At 42.2% G+C, this 27,786-nt stretch overlaps 1 protein-coding gene across 3 annotated transcripts in view; it reads right to left on the reverse strand.

Moving 5' to 3' along the window:
- Window positions 1–27,329, reverse strand: part of FNDC3A (fibronectin type III domain containing 3A) — a 3,436,199-nt gene extending 3,408,870 nt beyond the window's left edge. For 2 of the 3 annotated variants that reach the window (XM_069639023.1, XM_069639022.1), the window contains exon 1: window positions 27,140–27,329. The gene's annotated coding sequence lies outside the window, so the exon portion shown is untranslated. The remainder of the gene's footprint in view (window positions 1–27,139) is intronic. The other variant, XM_069639027.1, reaches the window with a different exon arrangement.
- Window positions 27,330–27,786: the final 457 nt, after the last annotated feature.

The following is a 27,786-nucleotide window of genomic DNA, read 5'->3' on the forward strand; positions in this document are numbered from 1 at the left end:
AGTATGAGAAGCAAGTATCTTATTGAGAGTAAAGAACAACAATTTACGGGGATTGCACTGGAACCAGGTAAATGTTCGAAAGGAATTTGCCTTAGCTTATATGAGGAAAGAAGAATATGGGTGAAGAAACACAGAAAAGTTGATAGTTACAGGTTGATCTGTTTTTCAGCCCTTGGGGCTCGGCTCTATGAAGTTGAATCCTTAGAGATTTTAGAGAGGGAGAGAACCAGGTGTGGGGAGACTTGGCCTTGGGTTTAAATCCAGATATAGGAGACAAGAGATCTAGTGAGGTCATAATAGCAGAATTAAGTTTACTAAGAAGGCAATCAATGGCTGTGGAAAGAAAATCCCCAGGATCAGAAATATTTGGGAAATGGAGGTAATGAGAATAGATGGGTCAAGATTACGTACATCACAGCATAATAAAGTAGTAGATGAAGATGGGCATGAGTGAATTGTAGCATGGGGAAGTAAAAAAACATGACAAAACTAAGGACTGATCATCAGATGGCATAACGTGACTGATGGTGTCAATAGGTTCAAGAAAGGAAGAAACACAAACAAGGTCAAGAGCCCCCTTACCCCATTGGAATGTGTGAGGGGTGAAGGGATTATCTGAAGATTATAGGCTAAAGTGAAGATGATCAATGGGCACAGCAGAAGGTCAGATTGGGAAAGGTGAGCATTAAAGTCCACAGCAACAATAAATGAGGAAACCAAAGGAGAAAACAAAGATAAAAATGAATCACTGTCAACATAGAAGGAACCAATAGGGTCTGGAGGATGACAGATGCGCAGAATGGAAAGAGGAACTGGAATAGAGAATGAAAGTAAGTGATATTTAAAAGAAGAGAAGGATGGCATAAGAAGAGTAGGAACAAAAATCAAACAAGGGTTGAATAAGAGACCAATACCACCACCTGGTTGCAATAACCTGGGAGAGAGAAAAGGATGAGCAATTAGATGTTATGGCTGCTTGCGTAACAGTGTCGAAATGGTGAAACAAGGTTTCTCTAATGCAAAGAAAATCCAAATTAAAAGATAGGCATAGCTCAAGAACTAGATCAATTTTTTAAACAATTGCACAGGCACTCCATAAACACAAAATTAAAAGATGGCAAAGCAGATTCACGAATTAAAAGGTAGATAAAATGAGAATGAGAGACAACATGTCAAGCATGTTGTCTTCTAGAGATATATATATGAACAGGAGTGGTAATGAAACTACAAAAGGTGACAACACACAAAAAATGTACAGGAAGAGTCCTAGTCAGTGGAACATGCACTAGGAAAATACTGAGGAAAATATGGTAAAAAACATGGTAAAAAACTGAATATCAGATGAGAACAGGGGCAGACAGTGAACTAAGATGCCGTTTGGGAACATCGCCCGTGGTGATGGACGATTTGGGAAATGGTCTTATGAGCATTGGGGTGATTGTCAGAAGCGGTGATCAGAGCTCATTGTGACTTGACAATATAACGGTGTACGCTGCAACACTCTCACGTGCGTGTTCTCTGAGAAGGTCCTTTTATTATAATGTTGATGATTGGTATAGGAAGAATTCGAGTTTCTGTCACTAACCTGAATTGATGGCGATCCTCCGGAGCAGAAATGGACGACTGTAAGGATCTCCCTGAGAGCGCTGCTCCCCCTACTCCGAAGATTGTAGAAAACCGAAGAGAGAGAGACAGGAACCCCAGGGAAACCCTTGGGGGGAAAAAAACCTGAGAGTGCTTCTGGAGGATTGTCTCGTCTCTGGATGGCTGGTGTTGCAGGATTCACGGTGCCTATATAACAAGGAATGGACAGGTAAGGAAGAGATAGACTGACTCAGAGAAAGAATTCAGTTGAAGAGGAATTACACTTACAGTTCTTCTAGTCACTACGGGAATCTGTGTTTAGGGAATGCCGGTCTTGTTAGCCGACAAGGAGGATTCACCCAATGGATTCGAGAAAGATTCCTAAATAAGTACAAGGATATCACAAGGATGAGAGAGAGAAGACTAAAGAGAAATAGGGAAGATTGGTACATGAAACAGGACTTACTCGGTCAAAAAGGATGGGTGGCTCAAAAAGGGACATGGGTCGGAGAAGGGGCAACCGCAAAGGCAGAGACCTGAAGACCGCTGAGCCCGGTAGAAAAACCGCTGCTTGAGGGGAAATTTCCGAAGGATTGCTAAATAGGAAGGAGGACAGCAAGAAGGATTAAAGTGAAGTTCTAGGTAATCGAACAAAGTCTGAGGCAAAGATTGAAGTAGCAAACTTACGAAGCATCTTGGAAAACAGAAGCGACGCACAAGAGAGAGGAGTTTCGGTCCTTAAATTCAGTCATGTTATCCTCTGATCGCGTACCAAGAGGACGTGCAAAGGCTCGACCGTCACTTCTCCCGTGTTCGGAGCACGTCGAAATATCCGCGAAAGGCGGAACTGCATAAAGACCATTGTCGTCTCAATTGCCATCGCTGAAAAGGTGTAACACCTTTCCTCGAAAGTCATAAGCCGAAAGTTAGCAGCAGTAGTGGAGAGCAGCGAAGGAGCTGACCCTGCTCTATCTTGCCAAAGTGTGGGTGGCTGTGTGGCCTATAGTCTGACCATGATAAGAACAACAATTTCCCAAAAACAAGCTACCTGTTGGTGTCACACACTTGGACTCAAGGTCTAGACGATTTTTTTCAACTGCGCTGAAACGGATTACAACAGCACCGCAGCATGCCCGTTGTCTTCAGACTAACATTTTGCTGACGGCAGCAGTTACACTGCTCATGGAAGCCATTGAAGGTCATTTACTGACACATTCCGCTCCTGTAGAAACGTACGAAGGACTCGAATACCTCGAAATATACATTGAGAAACGTCTAACCTCAGCTCCATCATAAGAGATACATAAGTTGACATCCTAAACCCAATGTGAAGATTTTGATGTTTGGGTTACAAACATCGACCTAACGTGTCCTGATGAAAGTCTTATTTGGTCCTACACTCATCGAATGGACAACAGTCATTTGTGAAACTTGAAAAGACTGTTTTTTGCTTATAAGGCTGGAAACAGAGCCATCCTGTCAGATGGGCTCATGCCCACACACTGTACCAATTGGGGCCTTTGCAATAGTTTCTTTATGTAAATGTCTTTGTTGTGAAGTCACTTATACAAGTACTAACATCACCTTTGAAAATAAAATAGGTTCGATATATGATTAGAATGAAGTAAGTTGACTCACACAATCATCTTTACATGAATTTTTCTTTCTGTCCAACAGGATTGTGATTTATCTCTGCCGTTCCTTGTGTTCTTTTAATAATTGGACCCATTAGGCTCAAAGTTTTTATGTAGTTAAATAAAACCATATATATTATTGGTCAAAAATACTAGCTTCTGTGTATATCTTGTGATATTTGTTTCAACACAAGACCGTGTTCGAAATGTGCCGAATCCTCGTCTAGACCTCGAGTCCAAGTGTGTGACACCAACAGGTAGCTTGTTTTTGGGAAATTGTTCTTCTTATGTTCTGACCACATCCCACAAGCCCCTACCAAAAAAGTGGTCCCCCGTAGCTCAACAGGTATACCCTATAGTCTGACCAGACTGACTGGACTAGCTGTCTACTATGCGTATGGCTGCTGGTCTCCACAGCTGACCTCCATACTACACTCTGCACGGCTGCCGGCTACTGTCTCCGTGTGAGGCGCAGCTGTGTCATAGCACACAGCACTTCGGTAAGTGGAGCAGGTGCGTTTGTGTTTTTAGTGGGAAATATATCCCCAAGCCCAGTGTACTGCTACCACGATTTGGCATTGGTGTCTCACGGAAATAATTGCCTAGGAAAGGTGTATTAAGACCAATGCTAATCTAAACCAAGCTGATTACTGTACACCTAATTACCTCTGAGTCAGAGTCTCTTTAGTCTCAGTGTGTACGGTGTGGTACAGCTAAGCTGGCGATTGTATATTTAATTATCTTTCAGCCAGCGTTAGTATACTACTAGTGTATATTATATGGAGAAGTCCGGCTGTTGTCTGCGGGTTTAAGTATCTTTGAACCTGCCGGACGTATGGTTGTTGATTTTGTCTCATGAGGTATTTGTCTAATCCCTCCCTTACTCATCGTTGGTGATCTTGGACTTTTACCTGAGGCTAAGTTGCCATTACTAATCTTCTGAACCATCATATACTCCTAGCCTGGAACTCATTAGAATGAACCTCAGAAGTAAATTGAAGGGTGGTAAGAAAGCTAAAAGTGGTGTGAATGAAGCACATACGGTTGAAATAAGCACCCAAACTACAGTTTCTAAAGAAAAAAAGAATTACTGATTTTTTTGGAGAGCAAACTGCGGTAGCTATGATACATATGGAACCTGAAGTATCTGGTGTGCTCCTGAATGAGGCAGCTTGCACCTCGGCTGAATTTGATAACAACTCCTCCTTACTTAATCTGTGCTACAGCCTTGAAGGACAAATTGCTAACCTAAAGAAGTCGAAAGCGCAAGCACACAACATGGAAGCTGGAAATAGTGATGTCCCTGAACTTTGTACAGCTAATATTGCACCACGTTTGCCATATGTGCTGGCTATGGATAGACTCTCCTGCTCGCCACGTCTTACACGCCTGGCAGATGGGTCATTGGAAGCAAATGTGGAAACACAAGACAATGTGCCTTTTAATACATGTCATGAGTGTGATAATTGCAATATTGCAAATAAATTGAAGGATTTGGATGTGCATAATACAGCAACTAGCTTTGCCCTAAAAATTATGCTAAGGTTATGCTATAATATTGTCTCACAAGTTAGAAACAATGCTGACATGCTTAAAGACATGACTAAAGTAAATACTATTGTAGGCCCTGTGGCTTCAACTACACAAACAAAGATATACTAACAAAATCTGCAATAGCTGATGTATGAATGATACTCTGGAATCCACATTAGTGGAGATTATGGCTGGTAGTGAATTTGAGAGGTAAATATGAGTGGTCGACTGTCAAAAAGAGAGAGAAGAAGGAAGCAGAAAATGCTAACTGAATCCAAGCAGGAGAATAGAGATGATGTGGATGTGATTGATGATAATAATGTACTTGAAATCAAAAAATCTCTTTCAAAGAGGGGCAGAAAGAGAGCAGCCAGGAAAGCTAAAAGGCGAGCCCTCAAAATGGGCAATTTGACGACATGGCTTATTGGCGCTGATAAGAATAAAACCAAACCAAAGCCTAAAACCATTCCTCGACAGCCTGAAGTAGAACTAATATCAGAGGAATCTAGTTTTAACTCCTCGGATTCCACAGATATCACCTTAGATAGTAGTATTGATAGCAGTATAGCATCTGTGGAGTCGTTGGCACCCAAAAAGAAGTCTAAAGTGAAGTTTTTGAGTCCCGTATGGGAATTACTTCAGATAACATCTAGAAAGGGTAGGAGACCACCCAAGAAACTTGACCATTTGTCACCATTTGAGATTGACTACCTTTGTCACGAACCTCAGCCCTGATCCGCTCTGGCAAGCCCATTGGCCAGGTGGAATCAGGGCTCGGATCACTAATAAGGCCTGGCATCCACTTCTCAGGCCCTCTTGGGACCAGTCCTGGTGCCTTTGGCGCCAGGCTCATCAGTAAGGCAAGACATCTGCTTGAGGAACTGCTTTATTTAGGCTTTCAGTCAACATGGAGGCATCCATATAGCTTGATTCCTAGAACCAAGCTATGCGGTCTAGTGTTTTGGGTGTGGTGGCCTAGGGACTACTTTACCTGGACTACTTTGCAGTGGCTATTTAAACCACACCCGAACAAGACAACACGCTTCGTGTTACTTTGCTTCTAGCAGCGTGACGCTCACTGTGTCCAGCTTTCTCATGAGCCTGGTGAATTCCGGACCTGCAGAAAAACCAAGAACATCGTTAGCAGCAGAATCTTACCTGCATTCATCATCCTTCACTGCTCGCAGCTCCTGGGCAGTTCTGTTGGTGGAGTTCCACACCCGGATCGAAGGACCTGAGAAAAGGAGAAAGACATCATTAAAGGAGGTAGTGGAGACATTACAACCACAAAGTGCTTAAAGACTTACCTGGTTGGTTGCTTTTCGGCCGGCACAGCTCCGGAACTCCATCTGCGCTGGGCACTCACCGCGACCTACGAAAAGAGAAAAGCACAGGTCAGTGAGGACAGGACATCGCTGCTCTGTGGAAAGCACCTCCTTACTGCATCATAGCGCTATAGCGCGCCATCATCTCCTGGTGAGAACCAGCATATCCAGTTCTCCAAGCGGACACTCTGCGCTCCTAGGGAGATAAAAAAGAGACATTTAGAACAGAGAAAAGGCATGCAAGAATTAAGACGCCATCAATCGCAATAAGACCTACCTGAAAGACACTACAAGGGTAGCAGTCAGTGAAGTAACTGGACGGCCCGCGCCCACAAAAGACAACGCGCCCCTGCCCAAAGGGCAGGACGGAGAGCCCACCGATTCCGACATCCAGGTGAGAAGAGAACCTGGAGGGGCTGGAAACACAAGGGAGGTGGGGGAAAACTTACCTTGGTAGCCCAGTCCTAATATAGTCTTCATTTCCATGCGGAATCCCATCGACACAGAGACCACACCAGGGAATCATTGGGAAGGGCACCAACAACCAACTGGCTGGGTGGCGTCCCCGTGGATACCAGGTGAGCGTAACAACTTTCTGCCTAGACAGTTTACTATCTCTGCAATAGCCAAGAAAGATAGGAAGCCTATTAATAGAAGTAGGCTGGTAGAAACACTTAACTCTCAATAACACTGAGGATTATTAAAAGTCGGGACTTTAAGTTCTTGGAACAGTGTCCAGGAACGCTAACCCGGGTACATTGTTTCTCAGAAGCAGTGGTTTGCCTTATCAGGGAGTGTAAGGATGATCTGAAAAGGAGTGGATATGTGCTGGATGCCATAGATGAAAGGGTTGAGGTTAGTGGAATACATAAAATTAGAGAAAAGTCTGATGATGGCGATCAGAGAAATCCTGGAAAAATGCCCAAGAGTGGTGATGCCATAGTAAATTCCCAATGGGAATGGCTATGCTCTTTTCTGCCACCCATCAATAAAGGCAAATGAGATGGATTCAATGTTATATCATGGAATAACCGTTGGCATCGCCATCTCTTGGATGAATCAGATTCTCATAATCTCTTTACTAAGGCACAAATAGTGTTTCTTCAATAAACTTGGCTTATGCAATCTAATAATTTTGACGGTTATACTGCATACTGTAATTACGCTAACAGAGGAGAAAAGGGCAGACCCTATGGGGGTTTAATTACTCTGGCATCAAATACTCTTAGCTCACATGAGTGTACCTCTATCGCTACTAATCCCAATATGCTAATGGTAGATGTTTGTCTTGAAAATGATAACAGAATTCTGCTGGTTAACATACATGATCCTCCTGGAAACGATCTCATAGTTGCCCTCCAACTGGACATATATGAGTGTTTAATTGACAAATACACTTCATGTGATACTATGAATGTCATATTGGGCAGTGATCTGAATTCTAATGTCATCCTGTCCAATAATGTATATACGAATTTGTCTAATTTCGAAACAATAATGAACTCTTTTAGTGATCATGTTCTGTTGAAATGTACGATTACGTGGCTCACTAAACAAGCACATTTGGATAATATCGGGGAAGTTAATGTGTCCTGTAATGGTCACAGACTCGGATGGTTGGATACTAACCTAGCTAAAGCTAGCATCTGGAGGGAAGGATTACAGTCAGAGGATTATGTTACTCGTTCTGCAGAAGATACAGTGAGTTGAATATCCAAATGTATGTATGGATTTATGCCCATGGGTAGTAAGCTAATACCCTATAAGAAGGGTATGCCAACCAGAGAATCTATGATAAGGTTATACGGGACATGAAAAGAAAGATGCATAGAGAACTGCGCTCATGCCATCACAATGATTCTAGTCCTCTAGTCGATATATAAGGCAAAAAGATGGATCAGGAATAATGATAGAAATGGGATAAGAAGATACTTGGCCTCAGAAGAGAACATCAAAAGGCAACGTATGGTTAGGCTGATGATTGATGGAAACACAAGGAAATGCTGGGCCAGTTTTAAATCCATTAGTAATCCTGGAAAACAAGAGCTCATTATTCCTATTGACAACTCTAGCTGGGTGAGTTTTCCCACAAGCAAATTTAGAGGTGTAGCACATGTGCTTGAAATAAAACCCATCCCGATTATGATTATATTCAGGGAGGATATTACACGGATAATTAAGAACCTAAAAGCTTATAGAGCAACCGGGCCGGATGGGCTTTCTAACACTGTAATCAAAGACAATCCTGAAATCTGGGCGCACTTATTGGCAATCATATTTCAAAAAGTGGTTGATACAGGTAGCATGCCTATATCATGGAAGATATCTAATATCATCCCTGTTTATTAGAATGGGCCCGTAATTCTCCTGAAAGCAACCGTTTGCTGGCTCTAACAGATGTTCCTGTTAAGATCTTATGCACCCAAGTCCTCAGTGAAATTGATCGATGGATTAATGATAAACATATTCTGGATGTAGCCCAAAGGTGATTTCGTAAAGGCTGCTCGACCATCGATAATATTTTCATTGTGAACACGCTGATGGAGCAAGAAAATAGCACTGACCAACCTCCTCTGTATATGCTGTTTGTAGATTTCTCTTCCCTGTTCGACACAGTGGAGCGGGGGAAGCTTTGGAATAAACTTGAACCATTTGGTATGCCCATGCATTTGCTTTATCTTTGTATGATGATATATGAAAAAAGTAAGGCTAGGGTGAGGCTTGACAATGAGGGTGCTATATCTAACCCGATATCCATAGATAGGGGTGTCCAACAAGGATGTGCCCTAGCACCCACTCTATATAACTTGTTCATGGCTCATTTTGGAGCTATCTTCAAAGAAAAAATTAATGCCTTCTCTAATATAGGCACCCAGAAGATAGGATGGATAAGCTATGCAGATGACATCTTCATTTTCGATAATACATACCTAGGTATCTGCAACAGCGCCAGGGCTGTATGTGAATATGCATCTGATAATGGCCTAAAGGTAAACCTGTCCAAAACCCAATTTGTGGCTGTGGGGCGTAACTGTTGCAAAAATTCAGGAATCTCCTGTTCGCTGGGTGTGATAAGGAAAGTCACATCCTACAAATATCTAGGACAGGAGGTGTGGGGAGTAAATAAGAAAACCAACCTCATGGTTCAGCAAAGTAAAAGAGCCAAAGTTATGTCCACCTTATCAGCCGTGATTACCTTTTCAAAGAAAACAGCAGGTTATAGCCTTCTGGACATCATCAGTGTATATAAGCAGAAGCTGGCAGCAATATTTCTAGATTTGTTGGAAGCTTCATATTCTGATTGCGCAGATTAGGCTGATGCTACTGAAGGTATGATCTGGAGGAGATTATTTCATCTATCACTGTGCATGCAGTTCGTCTCGAACTGGGACTTATCGCTCTGTCCTCCCGTATAGAGCTAAATAGAGCGATGCTCTATATTAGGATTAAATATGCAAGTCCTGATACTTTGCTATACATTCTCCGCGAAGGCTTAGAGGAGGGGTGGGGGTGAGAATGAAGGCCCTGAAGAGATTCCAGGAGAGAATTCAAGTGAAAATATGGGAAGGTGCAGTGAAGAAGGCTCTCAAGAAATCTATTGATAAATGGGTTTGGGTTGGCAGTAATGAGAAGGTTGCCAGCATGAAATCACTGAGCACATATGCTAAATTGCACTGTGAATTTAAAAAAAAAAAAAAAAAAGAATTATATATCTGAAATTGTTGCCTTCCCAGGAGACTCAGAGAATCTTTCTAGATATCAGATTCAATCGCCTGAATGTATTAGAAATTAGAGGTGCTTGGAACGGCATCCCTGCTGAAAAGAGGACTTGCGGGCTATGACTTGATGATAACATGCTTGAATCTGCGAGACATGTGCGTACCTGCTGCCCGAAGATGAGCAGGAATTATGATGAATATTTTGCCAAATTTGAGTTCGAACAGGAATATATTATGAGTGAAACCTTTTGACTTAGGTGTCTATCGGGTTTTAATAGAAGCCTTATTATGGTCATCACACAGATTTGGAAGAAGGCTGATGAGTACCTGCGTAAATTTGAAGAGGAGGTGAAAATGTTAACTGATCTCTATGGGTAGTACAGCTATACGCTAATAAGCCCCCTCCTTTCTCTGCTTTCACTCCTCCCTGATTTGTCTCCCATATGATGCTGAGAGACAAAATACCATCCAAGTAGTGGATGTCCTGAGTATATGCTGGGCTATGATTATGTCTATGATCTAAGCGTTTGTATATGTCCATTCTATTCAGGTTGGATCTGGGTTTGGATCTGTATTATGCTCTAGGAGAGTGTCCCCTATTCATGTGTATGATTATGTTAATTCTATTTAGGTTGGGCTTGGATTGTGGTTTTTTATGAGCTTGCTTTGTTTTTAACGTTATATTGCAAAGTTAATTTTTATATTCTAATCTAATGCTGTAATTTTATGTAATTGATCTACGGTATGCTGCTTAACTCTGATTAATTATGTGTAATGTAACTGCTGTGTTTTCCTTCTGTATAAAGGTTTATTAACTATATACACACACAAAAAAATAAAAAAGTAGGGTGCCGGCTCATAAGTCGCTAAATGGAATCAGCAGCAGCTGACACAGGGAGGCTCCAAGAAGCGCTGACTCTACACCACCATGAGATGGTAACAAGTCTGCAACAGGCGGACTGGGGGTCTTAAGTCATGTGAACCAAGCTCCTAGTGGTAACTTGACAGTCACAGCAGGAGGCAGGGCCATATGCCACAAGTTGGAATCAGCAGCATAATAAGAAAACCGGAAAAGGATGGAGTGATAGGACTTTTTTGCAACTAAGACAACATTGTTTATTGCTCTAGAAGGATCAAGGTAGCCCCCTCAGAATCGAATTCAGGAATCCTTTTAGTGTTATGTTCTCTGTGAAATGATGAGGATTAATTGAACTAAATCTTTACAGTCCACAGCAACTGTACATTGCATAGAAGGCCTACCTCATTTTGCAATATTTTTTATACATTTGCAGTTTAGGCACATTGAGCTACAGCATGCATTTAACAAAACAAGCTAGTTCGAGAATCGTTTATGTCGCTTGCAGTTGCCATGCATGTGCTGTGTTCCATGCTTACTTGTTGCGGTGTAGCTACGCCAGGAAGGACGGAGTAGATAAACTAGGGAATATACACTGTTTCGCCATGCCTTCATTTATTATCTAACACTACTGTATTAATATGAAGCTATAAGGGGTATCAATTTGTATACACAAGCGTGCATCTAGATGTCCATACTGAATTAGATGAGGACAACTCTGTGTGCATATGCCACAGATGAGAGAATTGGCTGCTGTGAGAAGAAAGCCTTGTTTAAAGAAATGGCGCCGTAAAAATAACTCGAGTTACATATATCGCTTACTGTAAATAAGGACATTTTTTTTATTTTTTTATTCTTGATTCAATTGAATTATAAACAATTTTTACAAGGCTTTGTCAAGTATATACTTCCAAAACTTAGTATATCCATGTCGAAATCAGGGTCCCAATTAAAAGTACTTCTGGCAGCTAAATCTCCAGTTTATTCTGTCAGAAATGTGTGGTTATTTATCGTTTTGGGCCACAGTCTTATCGGTTTTAACTCTGGTGAATAGACAGACCTAGCTCTTGGAAGAAGCCTACTACAGCGATCACCCAAGAAGTTTTTTCCCCATCAGGCAGTGCCACCATTCATCTTCGTCAAAACCCTTTAAGTGTTTAGTTAGTGGGTCTAGGTGATGAGAGCGAAGGGTGATCAGCCCCTGGCAGTTCATGAGGAGATGTCGAGTGGTTTCTGTAGTTTCCTTTTGCTTACAGAAACGGCACATTGCGGAATCGGACAATTTCCATCTTGCTAATGTTTCGTTGGTGTACATGATGTTTAAACGTATTCGCATAAAGTTTTCTCTGAGTTTCCTGTCCGGACTTTTTGTCAGGTAACTATGCGTTTCATTGATCTTTCTTACGTCCAAAGGAAGCTCCAATGAGCACTGGAAATGGCTTGTTGCGTCCAAAGTTCGAATCCAGTCATTTTCCAGAAACTTTTTCTGGATTCTGGATGAGTTCAGCATCTGTGCTGCAGATCCTAGCCAGCAGGAGTTTGTTCTTAGTAGCCCAAATGTCTAACCTTTTACAGTGCCCAGCTTTAACTTCCTTGTTAATCACCTTTAGAATAAGAGTCGGCGTTGGTAACAGGGTTTTTCTATATAGCATCAGCTCATTCCTTGCTACTATGGAGCTTCAAGATGGAAGAATTAGTTCCCTCCTAATCATAGAAACTGGCAGAGAAGATGGGAGGTTCAAGACCTTCTTCCAGTATTGACTCTCCAACTTTTGCCATAATATTCCTGGTTATGTACAGCATTGCCTCCATTCCGTATGTGAGGCTGGGAACAACGTTCGACCTGTAAAACGTCAAAAGCGGTGATGATGTAAAACGGCCATGTTTTTTATTAACAGCAACCGATTGAGTTACTAGGAGGTGAGTCTTTGCCCATAGACAGTCCTGAATCGGTGCTTCAATGATGCTTTTGTTCAAAGTCACTCCAAGATATTTGAAGGAGTTTTTAGGACATTTTAAAAGTTCCTCTGTTCACGCCAACACACCTTGAAAAACACGGTCTTCAAACCATAGACTTAAAAAAAAGAAATCTGGTGATAACATAAATTGTTAAAACTATACACTTTGAGAGCTGGACATTACTCACATTTAAACAACAATTAGTTTCTGCTGTACATCAAAATGCTCCATTGTACAATGGTAACGAATCAAACATCCACTCTCCATGTATTGCTGTGGGTGCAACTCTGGATAACTTAATTCAACAAAAAAATCTAATGTTTAGAACCGGTTATGCTAGCCGCATGCCAACTATCATCTAGGCAAAATTTGGGGGTAATGAAACAAACTGATTGTTGCTTACAGTTCTCTTTACCAAGGCTACTGCTAACCACAATCATACGTTGCTGGAGTCTGCATTCTGCAAAGAGATAAGCAACACTAGCCATGTTGACATGCAAACGGAAGAGAAGACTCTTACTTTAGGAATTATACTAAGTAATGGTTTACTTGCATTAGTGACTTTTTCTCCAATAACACCTTATTTAATTGTTCGTCTGTGCAAAACAAACTCGGTTGGTGTACATTTACTTAAGATAACGCCTCCTCATCCTGTTTGTATCCTTAACCCTTCCTCCCCCAACATGAACCAGACCCCCCACCCTGCCCTCCACGCGTCAAAAGTCTCTTTTCACCATCCTTACCGCCTCCCCTTACCATTAGCCATGGACATGGCTGATGTTACACTTTCACCCAGTGACTTGAAGCATCTGTGGACATATGTGCTGAGAGTACTCACAAAAAACGATAGAATTGGGGGTTTGTTTCTGTGATCCAGAACTGGTCAGAAAGGGGAACCATTCAATTCAACGTCCAAATTGTCATCTGTGTCATTCAGCCATTCTGTGACCTTTTCCATTGTATAAAACTCCTTGGCCTTTCTAACCCTGTTGTCTTTTATTGGAGTATTGGCCCTTTTCCAACCCTGAGCTAAGCACACTCTGGCTGCTAAAAACAGATGATGAAACACGCAAGAAGCTCTGAGCGGGTGTCATCTTCATATATTAGTCCAAATAACATCAATGGCGGCTTTACGGTTGCCCCTGGATCCTCCAGTTCCTTGATCCAAGAAAGGATCACAGAGCAGTACTTCTGGATAACCTTGCATGACCACAAGACATGTATCAAGGGTTCCCTCACCCTGCATAGTCTCCAAGACAAGTTTGAACATGTTGAGTTTATTTTTGCAAATTGAGCAGGGGGAGGGATTGGCATCTATGGAACCGCTTTATATCGTGTAGTTTGAATTGTGTGGATCTGGATATCTTGCTCGCTCTTTTACATATACAGGACATGTGGTAAATCAGACAGAGGAGACAGACAACTAGACCTGATTAAAACGGGGTTAGTTTATTTCAAATTAAAGAAGAATGCCTCACCTGATCCTATTAATACTGTGCAAGTCCCTATTCAAGAAAATAATAAAAGGATGCTTGTCAGGATGTCTGACAAAAGATAACTCTCGTCTTCTGTACGAACCTATGCTACTGCTCTACTTGACCGTAGCACTAATAAAAAGGAAAATGAAAGTTAATTGGGAGAAATGTCCCTACTTTCCCCCTTTTGCTGTGTGGAAAACCTGAGGGTACTTCCCCAAGTAGATCTTATCTTAGGAATCCCTTATTCAGGTAGCCAAGGAAGAACTCGCTCTCTCAAAGTCCAAACATAGGGGTCGACAAACCAAGGAGGATCACCTGGATAAGGGAACCCACGGTTATGCTCAGGGAAATTCCCCAGGTGAGACACGGTACTACACCGAGGGAAATGAAGAGGAGGACGAAATACCTGTGGCCTTTGTAGGCTACAATACATCTGCCTCACCTCCTCCCATTAAATCTTTCCTATCCAGATCCAATAACCCCTCCGCACAGAACCACTCCCCTAAGATATCGGCTTATAACTATGGACCCCAGGAGGCATTACCTTAGGCGGTAATGGCCCGCCAGCTCGGAGCTTATTATCACAATATAGTATGCAGGTTTTACATGTTTTTCAGAAATCATTACAGAGAATGAAACAAAACAAGATGCCAAAAGTGAAAATGAGTTTGTCAACATTACTGCCCATCAAAAAGTTCTTACTCAGAAATTATTTTTCATGTAGGCTATCAGTCAGTCAGTCAAAATACTTTATTTAGGCAGAGCACCATAAAAGCCAAATACAACAAAATGTAAAACACAATAAAACAGAATACAACTTGTTTAACAATGTTAAAACAAACACATGTGACAATATACTAAGAAACACCAATATTCCAAGACAAAGTTCAAATGCGTTATTGGTCAAGTATTAAGTATCCAATTTTGATTTACAGTTATTCCATATGCTACATTAAAACACTAAAAAGCAGGAACATGTTAGAAAATCATCAAATTCAATTCAATCAAGGGATCTCTATCGGTAGAAGCTTTACAAGTGCTGTTCTTTTCAGCCAAGATCTATGGGTATATTTTGCTACTGCAAACACATTAGCAACATCATTAGACTTACTACATAATGAGCTTCACTTATTGATCGAATGCTGAACCAAATAAATCTTGGCCTCAAGTACATTTTTCTATAATATACAGGGAACACGCCAGGAGGAAGTGCTCAAGTGACTCGATCCTATTCGGACAATGTGGACATCTGTTTGCTTCGATAGCATTCCATTTATTTCGCAGTGCCGCCACTGGCAGAATGCTAAACCTCAGTTTAACATATAGTGAGCGCATTAGTCTAGGCTTCATAACATCCAAGCATGGGTCATATCCTCTATTGTTCTTATTCTCACAGTATATTAACAGGACTGTAGAGGTGGATATTGTTCTAATTAGGACTTGCTCTCTTTTCTGACATAAGTCTGTTTTAACAGCATGTTTAACACTGCCTGTAACATGGGCAGGGAGCATCCAGAGATCAGTGTCCCGTCTCATGCAGCAATCTTTTCACATGCAAGAACCACCTCAGTACTATTATTATGCGGCTAAGCAATCCAAGTTATACTGTGTACCCACACTGCAAATGGGAAATATGCCTTTTACAAGAGTACAGCGGCAGAATGGGCGCAGTTTATAAAACAGGCCCATTATACTGCATGTCACTAATAGGAATGATAATTATGTTATTGATCTCAAAAATATGGAACACCATGTTCTTCCTACTTAGACTCATATTTGTGACTTAGCAATCACTCACATACACATGCATCTCTGTAGTAGGGCCTCAGCCTATTGAGCTATATCGCAATCAATGGTCTTTCATGTTAAGGTGTTTTCTGTTGTATGTATCTGAACATTCCCCAGTAATCAATCTCTAAATGGTATGTAAACATATAGGTTTTTCCAAGTGTGTCAACTTCTCAAATCGTTACTCATGGTATACCACTGATTTTAATACATACACTCCTATTTCTGTTCTTTGCATTGTAGTGTGGAGATCAATATACACAATAAACCTTGTTTTTTGAGGGATTACCCCGTGATTATTTAGCAAATACACATTCTCTGTTGTGCCTTTATGCACTTTCAGAGGGAATCATACTTTTTGTCAGGGTAATTTGCCATATGGTTTGGTGTTTAGCAAGTCATTCCACCTGCATCAATTTCCCCAGTTTTTAGAGGTGAAGTGGAGACAACTTTAACTCCAAATTCTTGGTATGGCAGTGTAATAAAGGTTGCACTAATTCCATTATCGCTACTTTTTTACTGCACCACCGTAGTCTACTTCCTGAATTACAAACTATAGAACAAGGAAAGCTGGCCTTAAATCCCAGCTTCTCACTTGACCAAAGTATTGTTTGTATTCCTGGCCAAATCACTTTACATCATGGCTTTAGCGTTGTTAGCCGAATTTCCTTGAAGGGATTCTTTTAGGTACACACTACACAAAGATTCACTGATGCATGGCTTCACAGAATGCAGTGTTGGTATATGACGAATAACACTGATCATGTGTCTTACGTCCCCGATAGCTACAATAATTGTGAACCATGGTTCTCTCCTCATAGATAAAAGTGAAACAAGCATTGGCAATACGACACAGTTTGGGCTTTTGTGTAGGCATGGGAAAGGCACTTGCCGAATACCTATACAAAAGCCAAAACCTTTGGCTTTGCCAATGCTCGTTTTTAACAGGACTTCAGTAAAGGACATGAATGGTGTTAAATCGAGGGACTGAAGGGAAACCTGGTTAAGACCGTTTTATTACAGCAGAAGCTTGTTTACAGCTCCGATTAAGTTATTAACTGTCAAAAGACTACTTTGAAAAACACTGGCAGGCACTTTAAGTGGAATGTTTGATGGTAAGGCTTCACTAAAGCTAGCTCAAAGAGTCCCCATGAGGAGGTGTTTTGGGTGGGGAAGGGCAGGACCTGGGTGGGAATGTACATAGCGATTAGCATGGCCATGGGTAGCAAATGGGTGGGTAAATAACCAAACAACACTGTTATGGGGGCCGGCGTGTTGGACAAACACACAGGACCGGGGGAGTTTAGTGTGAAACTGGCGCACAGGAAGCCATGCGCCCCTTTTATTTAGAGGCATTACATCACATGGTCTGTGCCACATGTGCAACACGACACTGCACAAGGCATGCGAAAGGGTTCATACATAACAAACACCTACAAGCTTTGTGCTCCTCTGATCTCGGGCCCAGGTGCCCTCCCCTGCCAGTTGCACTCCTGCACTGCCTCCCCGCTCTTGGGGACTGTTTTATGCATACTTACAGCCCCCTACCAGCACGAGACCTGCTGTCTGCACTTACCCTTGCGCTTGCCACCATCTGGCCACAATATTACTTATCGCTTATTTATTCACTTTATTTTTACTGTCGTTCCCATGTACTGCACTACCTCCTCCCCCTTGACCCCTGCACTTTTCCTCTTCCTCCTTCCCCTACACTTGCGGGATCTCAATGTCACCGGGCCTAGTAAGATCGTTGTCTCTGTCTTCCCTCTGTCCCCCCTCCCTCTGTCCCCCCCTTCGGCCCTTGAAACACTTGTGTATAGGCGCGTTATAAATGGCATATCATATCCCTCCACATATGACATTTCTCCCCATCTGTATTCTAATACAATAATTTAGGCTTATAGGTGGCGCTAAGGTGCCACCCAACAGCCCAAACTGAAAAGTGACACTACAATGGTAAAAATGTGGGTGTAGGATGGTTGAGGAGCTGGTTTGAGAGCGCAAATGAGAATGGTGCATATGAGACATGAAGGGGTGCGATTAAGAATGATATACATCCTGCAAGTATAAGGCGCTACAAAAGAAACCAAGCAGTCACAGAAAAACAAAGTACATTAAACTTTGTTGGTTACCGACTCGGCACGCTACCGTTTTTAAGTTGGGTACACTGCATAGACTGTTGGGAACAACTCAGTACCACAACCTCCATCTGTCTGCGTCATATTATCGACTATACGACATCCGTTTTAACCCTGTGCTAGTCAAGGGCGCTTTGCTTTCTGTCCATACTGTTTCACTGTTGCTGCGCTGGACTTGGCAGCAGGCACTCTCTTACCCGATATTGGATATTTGGATTTCGCCCGTGCAGGAGCACCTGAGATCAGCTAGAGTCCGAGCTGAGCTGTATTGTGCTGTGGAACCCTTGGCTCAGCGCTCTCGAGTGGAGGAAATTATTATTATTAATTATTTTTGCAATATAGGCACTGTTGCCTTAAGAGACTCGTACCCTCGTGGGTCCACCCATCCAGGAAGTGGAATTGAAACGGGAGAGAGGGACGCCCTTGCAGCGTTAACCCCGCGCTAGTCAGGGGCGCTTTGCTTTCTGTCCATACTGTTTCACTGTTTGCTGCTTTGCTGGGCACTGTAGCCCCCCCCCCCCAACTATTGTCCTCATTTCCTGATGACCGCTCTGGATGAGAGCAACAGATTACTTCCTACGCCCTAACACGAAGTAAAGAGCAACGCGCTTGGCAGTAGAGCCTCTGCTGCTTTGTGCTGGGACTGAGAGGAGATGGGGACATTAAGGCAAAACCTATAAATAAGACTGATCTGCGATCCTGGCATTACGGAGCTCCTACCACAATCACCCACAAAGCAACGGCAAGCCACATTTTGACTTTCTACTCCCTCATCCCTCCTCCCTCCTATACTCTGTTCTCCAGCCAACGGCCCAGCAAAGAGCCGCGAGAGACTGTTGGAGCTTTGCTCATCTGATACCGTCTGCCTGTACTCCTTAGCTCCTGACTCTGTGGCGAACCCTTGAACCATTACTTGAGCTAGTGCCTTTGAGCGCCTGTCTCTCTGCTCCAGGAGACTGACTTCTTTGCCCGAACTGCCCGAATCCCGCTTTTGTGGCCAACCTTTGAATCTGCATATCTCCGGATAGTGCCCCTCCCTTCTTTCTTGTCCGAGGATTAGTTTGAAAGTATCCAGCTCCCAGACTTGAAAATTTGAACCCCTCTGCCCGCACCATCACGCACTAGTTATCGCAATAAACAATCAGACTTCCACCTAATCCTGCGACTTGTGCGAAAACATTCACAACCCCAGCTGCTATTCCACCTCTTGCAGAACATTCCTCAACCACCCGACGGAGCCTGCAAGCTCCAATCCAGCAGTCCCTCACCAAGAGGACAACCCACTCAGGAGAAAATCCAATCCTGTGTAGAAATCGGACTATTTCCTCAGAGGCACTCGGATCACCTTGGCCAGGAGGCTGCAAGAATTTAACACCCTGATCTACACAGAGTCAAGATAACATACTCTCAGGAACCCAGAAGGACTTGCACCCGGGAACCAGTACACAGGAGACCAAAAGGGCTAGTCCCTTAGATCCTGTAGATTGGAGCTGTAACATCAATTCTCGAAGCCCTCCCTCATTGACCACAGCTGCTGCGAGACCGAAAAGGCAAGACCCTTGGAATACAACAGAGCCTCTTCAACGCCCTCCACTGAGGAGACCGAAAGGGCTTCTACCTTGGACCCTGCAGACTACACTTGTAACTTTGCGCCACCTCCTCTGTTAGGAGACCAAAAGGGCTGCACCCATGGATCCTCAACATCTCAGACATCTCTGACCGCAATCTGTGCTAGTAACAAACAGAAGATCTGTGTTAACTATTGACAGGAGACCGAAAGGGCACGCCCCTTGGATCCTGCACCACGCATCATCCCTAGCATAAAACCCAACACTACTAGGAGACCGAAAGGGCTTGCCCCTTGGATACTAACAAGGAAACCACAGCCTTGGTTCTATCACCGTCCAGGAGACCGAAAGGGCTTGTCCCTTGGATCCTGAATATCATACCAAACATAACCTGCCTTCAGATACTGCTGGGAGAACGAAAGGGCTTGTCCCTTGGATCCCAACAGAACACACATCAATTTACGAAGGATGTCAACCAACCGAACCACTAAACAACAAACCAACCAACGGCCAAAAACAAGACAAAGAACTAAACTTGCGATTGCTAGCTCTTCCGTCCAGGACTTATCACAGCTAACTATGGAACAATCCTTCCAAAGAACACCAAATCCCAAAGGAATTCTAAAAGCCCCATCAACGAATCCCGAAGCCAAACAAGATCACCACCTCATTATAGAAGACCCTCCTAACATCGGCATCACCACCCAAGAACCCCCTCAACCTGTGCTTGAGAAACAAACCACTGAGGACTTTCACCAATCGACTCTTTCGCAAACCAAAGCACAAGTCCACAATTCTTGTAATGTGAACCAACAAAAAGATCCATTATCTCTAACTGCATGCACTCCCCGGTTACCACCTGGTAACCGGGAAATTGATATTTCCGCTCAGTTCAGTGAAAAGGAGCCAACTCCAAAGCACAGTCTGCCTTGTAACATGACACAAGATACAATACCAACACCTACAATTAGCAATCAAGATCCCACAACAACGATATATGAACATACTGAATCCCCAAAAACTAATTTGAACCACTCAAATGACAACTTCAAGACAGCAAAAGCAGAAGGGCAAACAACAAATGACCAAGGAAACACGCTACCTTTTAAGCCTACCACTGCAACACAAGAAAACATCAACAAACTGGCAGCAAAAGACTTAAACTACACTGCTAGAAAAGACATCCCACTACATCAATTAACCGAGCCTAGAGACGACACAAATCCTCAAAAATCAGCATGGACAGCATCTCAACAAACAAAGAAAGAAACAGCAAGACTAGCGAAACTCGCGTGACTACATACCCACAACTCCATCAAGCTTGCACAGCCATTAGATGCTACAACCACCAAATCAAAAATTAAAGCAGCAAGACTTTCAATGGACATTACCGAAATTGAGTCAATAATGACAAGTATTGAAAAAAGAAAAGAAATATTTGGAAACATAACAGAAACACACCACCTTCAATTAACCTCGACCCTGTGCATTTTACATGGCACTCAAAGACTACCTGTAAAAAGAGAACCTCAATCCGATCTTGCTGAGAAAAAAAAAGTTCCAACACAATTCAATTATGTTTCAGATGATTCCTACTATACTCCAGATCCTACAACTAAGACCCCAAAACCGATCAACGTACAAGATAAAAACGTCAAGACCACACCAAAAGATGACCACTCTGAAGGAAACAACAACCTGAGAATTCCGACCACGATGATAGATCTACAAAACATGCTCATAGCAATACTTTCTCAAGCGATGATTCCTTTCCTCAAATTACATGAAAACATGAAAGATAGCTTCAAGGATCAAGCAACTCTCCTAGCTCTAATCCACTTGAAACAGACTTACATGGAACACTTTGTCTCGACAATCGAATCCGGCTTGATTGTTGAAGCTGAAGAATCAAATCGCTGGCAACAGAGATTAGCTGAAATAGCGAGAGGCGATCGCCAAGAAAAAACAAAGCTAACAGCAGAACTACTACAGTTGCTTAAGGTACATCACCAAAAACAACCAAACCTACCTCCTGATCAAGGAAAACCCAACCTCGTCCCTACGAACTCACTACAGCAACCTACTGCTTCAATTCTGACCCATGAACTCCAGACGCTGAAAGAAACAGCTGGAAATACCATCATCCCACAACCGGATACTATAGAACTTAAAAAAGCAAACAAAAATCCGACAGAAGCATACCAGATCTTTACAAAGGAAAAAACACAAAGGATGCGAAACCTATGCACTCAAAAATCACCAGAAAACGACAAACGGGCTCGAGGGCATTTCTAAGAACTGTGAAACCAACTGATCAACCTCCTATAGCAACAAAAAGCAAAACCCAAACCCCTCTAATATTGTTACCACCAACACCCAGAGAGATCACAGCCTTACAATCCAGCTACGCCATCAAGTATCACAAAAGACGTCAGCTGAATCATCTATAGATGAGGAATTGCTCAACTTATCTACCCACGAAGACCAAATACCAGATAATAGATTGCAACCCATTCAATCAACAGGTCATGTGAGCTTCATAATAATCGACGAATACCCCTTGGACCATGAACAACCTACAAATGATAACCAACATGAAACTTCAGACTTCTCTCTAGAAAAAATCTCAGATGCATCGCTAGAAAATGACACAACGGATGAAACAACAAACGAAACTATGATCAAATTTCATCGGACTCGCTAACGAGAAGATCACAAGATTCCACTGAACATAATCTCATCCTCCCAATATTTGTAAACCCACTACGACAAAACAAAATCTACGAAATACATATTGAAAATGAAACCAACAGATTGGAACCCTTAATTCTAAACAGAAGAAATCTACTACGTCTTTTTGGAGCAATACCACACCTGAGTAAAATAACAACAAAAGACATTGACCTCATAACATTTAAGGATGACCTAAATCTAGATAAGATTGTCATAGAGCTACTTGATTCTAACAACCAGGAACTGATCCTATCAACACGGACCCAACTACGAAAACTTGGCTTTACATGCTGGGCTACAACACTTACAAGACTACCCAACAAATCGAAATACAGAGCAATCACACACAGGGATGAAAACAGCCAACAACAATCGAGATCACAAATGAACAATCATACTCCTGATCACGCTTGAGCTGACAGAAATTGAAGCCAACCACCACAAACATATCAGCCACGCAGGGATGAACGACTAATTAGAAGAACCTATGACTCGGAAACTTAATTCACGAAGACGCCATCCATTGAAGATACAACGATCTTTAGCTCATAACAATCAACAAACCTGGGATACACATGGTCACTCTGTTCGTGGAATACCAGGGGAAATTTACATCTTTTTACAAACCCCTCCAATGACCTAGAACAATACCAAATCATATGCTTGCAGGAAACCTGGCTCAGTGAACCTCCAGTCTGTGACGGCTTTCTCACAGTCCTCAATCCTGCCATTGTTCAAAAACAAGGAAGACCAACATCCGGCCTCCTCACCTTAATCAAGTTAAACCCCCCACTGTACAGTACTGAGCTCTGAAAATATTAATCCCTGGACCCAATTTACAAAACTAATCTGCAACAAGATCCACCTAAACGGAGAAACCAAAAATGAATCAATGCTTGCAATCCTAAATCTCTATTGGAATCCTGTAGCAATATCAACGGAGGCATTCATCGATGGTGTGTTTCTAGCAATTGACAAGGTTGCGACAAACCACCAACTACCAGAAATAATAATCTGTGGCGACCTAAACATCAAGCTATATAACCAGAACGGCTCTCTCCAAACTCATTCACACTTCTCTCCGAAAGCAAGCAGATGGATGAATGAAACTAGGATTCGCAATCTCATCCTCTTGAACCACGCAAAGAATAACTCTGCAGTCTATACGCCAACTTGGACTAGAGGAACATCACATGCAATCATCGATTACATATTTCTATCACACAATCTATATGAATCAGTCACAAAAGCGCAAACACTAACAACCGACAAAAGTGATCATAATCAACTCACTGTTCACTCTCAGTCACTAACCCAACAACTTGAACCAGTACCTTTCGCCCCCGTAGAACTTGATGGCACAACATCAAGACTAAGGATCCCACAACCAGCCATGGCAAATTTACCGAAGAAATTTCATGATGCCAGTCTGACGGACTCTGAGAAACTTAACTATGAATGGATTTTTCTTCCTTTCCGACAAACACTCAAAAACCGCCCTCATATAGCTCATCGCCATACATACAACCAAGAAATAGCTGAGAGGAAAAAATGTCTAAAAACGATCAATACGACACTTAAAGAAAATAACATCTGCGGAAAACAGGAGCCAGATTAAAATTCTGAAACAGAAACACGCCAACTGGACAAAATCTCAACAAAAAGTCCTCCAACAAGCAGACGCAGAAACCATAATGAAATTGCACAAGACTCACAACACCAGAGAGCTATGGAATCTACTTAACGACAACCTGCAAAAACAGCACAAATTAACAGCCAATGTTGCACAGGAAACTTGGATAACGCATTTTTCGACCATTTACAGAGCACGAAGAATGGAACCTCAAAATCTACTGCCTGCAAACAAATCAACCTGGCATGTAAACGCAGAATTTGAAGACTTCATGCAGCTCATCAAAAACTTGAACACGTCTAGAGCACCTGGCCCCGACAGACTATCCAATGCTGCCATCAAGCAAGACCCATCTGCCTGGGCGAACTTCATGTGTCAACCCTGGTAAATACACTCCATCGAATACCAAACTCCTGGAGGTCGGCAATAATTGTCCCAATCCACAAACAAGGGCCAAGAGAATAACCCCAACATTTTCGCCCAATTGCCCTATTAGACCCGCTAGGGAAGCTGTTTGCTTCAGTACTTCAGAAACAACTAACCACATGGGCGCTAGAAAACAACAAATTTTTCGATCAGACAAACAGGCTTCACGGCCAATGTTGGAACCAACCTCAATCTGATACTACTACAAATAATAAAGCATGAAGCCATCAACTCCCACACTACAATATACACAGCATTCATTAATTTAAAGATGGCCTTCAATGCAATCTCACGTCATAAACTATGGTCGAAACTCAGACCATGGAAATGCCCGGCGAACATCCTCAAACCAATCATTCTCCTCTATTCAGAAACCACCATAAAAGTGAGACTATCGAAACAAGGAGCCACAACCAACGCAATACCAACAGTAAATGGCCTAAAACAAGGCTGCCCCTTAGCAGCAACTCTCTACAACCTGTTTACAGCCGACATTGAAGAATATCTCAGATCCAACAAAACAAACCCACCAAAAATAAATTTGACACCAGTTCCTGCCATGGCATATGTAGACGATATCGTCTTGTTAGACAAAACTCCCACTGGACTACAAGCATCTCTGACAGCTCTGAGTAACTATATGGAAAAAAATGAATTAACGATCAACATTGGAAAAACTAAGACAGTGACTCTAACCAAACCACTCACAAAAAAATCTTACCAACAAAGTTTTAACATCAATGGGAACCAAATAGAAAATGGGACAACTTTCAAATATCTGGGTGTCCTAATAAATCAATCAAAATCAGAGAAGCAATGGATCGACAAAATTGAACAAACTGCCCAAACAAGAATGCATACTTTACAGGAAATATGGCAAGTTTTCCTTTAAACCCATCCTTTCCTACTACAGACAAAAGTACATTCTGATACTAACATATGGAACAGAAGCGATGCTGAATGCCCGTACAATTAACTGGATGAAATTTGAATCAATTTTTTGGCGCAAAATTCTTCACTTACCACAGTCATATCCAATGCCAAGAATCCGGTATGAAATGGCAACCCAGTCAATTGAATCCTTTGTAGAATGGAAAAGACTAGACATCTTCCGAAAAAATACTCACCGATCAAAAAACCCCAGCTATTCAAATTCTACGAGCTCAAGATAATACCTTCAACATCACGGTATTACAAAAATGGAAACAGTCAATGAGGAGCGAAATGGAAAACAGAGACATTACAGAAGAACTACTAACTCTTCTCCAACAAAATGCAAAAATAAAGCTTCTCCAGAACGACTGGATACAGACCATTCAAAAAAAGAACATATACAAACAGAATCTTCAATGCATTAAAGGCAATAGGAAAATTCATGAGATACCATCGTACCTTCAAACCTTCCCAGATCAGAGTATCAGAACAACATTTATAAGATTACGTCTGAACATTCTGCCTACAAATTCATATCTAGCAATAACGAGGCAGATTGACGTCACAAACAATTACTGCCGTTTCTGCAAGGATCAAGCAATCCCAGAAACCATCTTTCATCTGGTCATGGAATGCCAAGCACTTTCTTACCAGCGTAAACAATTCGGAACGTTCTTCCAACTTGCAGCACAACAAATGAACATGCAAGAAAGATGTGCCGCTTTCCTCAGTGGACATAACAATAAATATACATATACAATCACTCTCTTCCTAAGCTCTATATTGGAACTGAACAAAAAAACACCATGAGAATCATTTAAATCACTAACTCTGATCGCTCATAGAATCGATGAAAAAGTTTACAAATAAACTAAATCATTAAAAAAAAAAAAATTTTAAAAAAAAAAAGACATCCGTTTTAACATGCTGAGCCATCACAAACGTATATTTGCGTCCATTCCTACTGCACTTTTCCCTTCATCAAATGTCCTCGTGGCTGCGTGTCTTTTCCATCACGTGGTAAACACCGCTAGCGATTCGTGACTACTAGGACCTGTTCCTGCATTGGATTATGTATATCCTTGCTTCGGACTGGGGTTTCTACCTCACACGGTGGTTACTATAGTAACGACGTGCAAAATAGAAAAGAAGACACAACCAACCCAAAGAATACATTTGACAGCTGCCCCTTCAAAACAAAAACATCTTTTTGAATCAAAGCCACCAACAATATGAGTAGATCTGAAAAGGGTTGTTTCTCCTAAATGCCTAAACGTGACAGGAATGCACAAAACCTCATATTTAAAAAAAAAATACTTAGCACCCCCTTTCAGCTTTTTGTCATCTGACAAAACAAGCAGATCGATATTTATAAAATGCATTGTCTGCACTTTTAACGGAACAGAACTGCAGTTTTCAAAAAAAGAAATAGAATTTCACATGGCCAACGCACTGAGTTAAGTGCCACCTTAAAACAAACTTTTAAAATAACTTTTCCTATCCATTCTCCATGAAAACAAAGTACATTTTGGGCAAGGCGTCGGGCATAAAATGCAAAAGTAGGACAATAAGGATCACTTCATTTTATTGAGGGAAAGGATCTGCGCAATTGAATCTCCTTTCACCGCTAACATCTCCCCCTCAACTGGTGCTGTTGCAGCTCCTTTTTCTCCACAGTAAATAGATATTGCTTTCCACGAAGAGGGTGCTGGAGGCACACACAGTTAGACGCCCCATTAAGGGGAGGAGTTTCAAACAGGGAAGGAACAGACATGGAACTCCAAGCGATACCAAATATTACACAACTGCGGCAAGCCCGATTCGCTACTCACCCGCAGCCCGGACTGTGCGGTGAGTGACTCGCTGAATCACGGCCGAGTTTTGTCACAGCTGGTATCCTTCTAGGGATCTTCCAGCACTGCGGGTATTCTCTTACACAGGGGAAGATGAGATCCAGTACTGAATGACCACAGTACACTCCAATCCCAGCCAGCCAGCACCTGGGCGAGAGGGAGTGACTAGTGCCCATTAGAGGAACGGACCTAAGCAACGGTGCTTAACCCGCGTGACGCACGTCACGTCTTAGCCACTGGATTCAGCGCACTTAGGGGGTAGGTCCAGAGTAGACTAAACGTTTAGATGCGAGTTATTATTGCACAGTACAACAATGTCTGGCATTACTAAACAGATGAAGGTTTAGAAAAGATCAAATGAAAAATGTATTTCTATCAGATATTTTGTGAATATTGTGTTTAATATATATTATTGTGTTCAGTGGCAGATTTAAGACAAAGGGCAGTGTGGGCAAGTTTGAAAGAAGCCCTCAGACGAGCATGTCATGGAGGCCGGAGCTTAAAGGGGAGGGGTGGGGTGTAGCGGAGTTGTACAGTGACGAACTTTACTAATGCTCGTGTTTTTAAAAGTGTTTATTTTTTATTTTACAGTTGTATGTGTTTAGGGGTGAGACTAGAGCTGGAAA

This window comes from Ambystoma mexicanum, chromosome 7q (assembly GCF_040938575.1).
Source record: "Ambystoma mexicanum isolate Mex_15411 chromosome 7q, UKY_AmexF1_1, whole genome shotgun sequence".
Classification (NCBI taxonomy): domain Eukaryota; kingdom Metazoa; phylum Chordata; class Amphibia; order Caudata; family Ambystomatidae; genus Ambystoma; species Ambystoma mexicanum.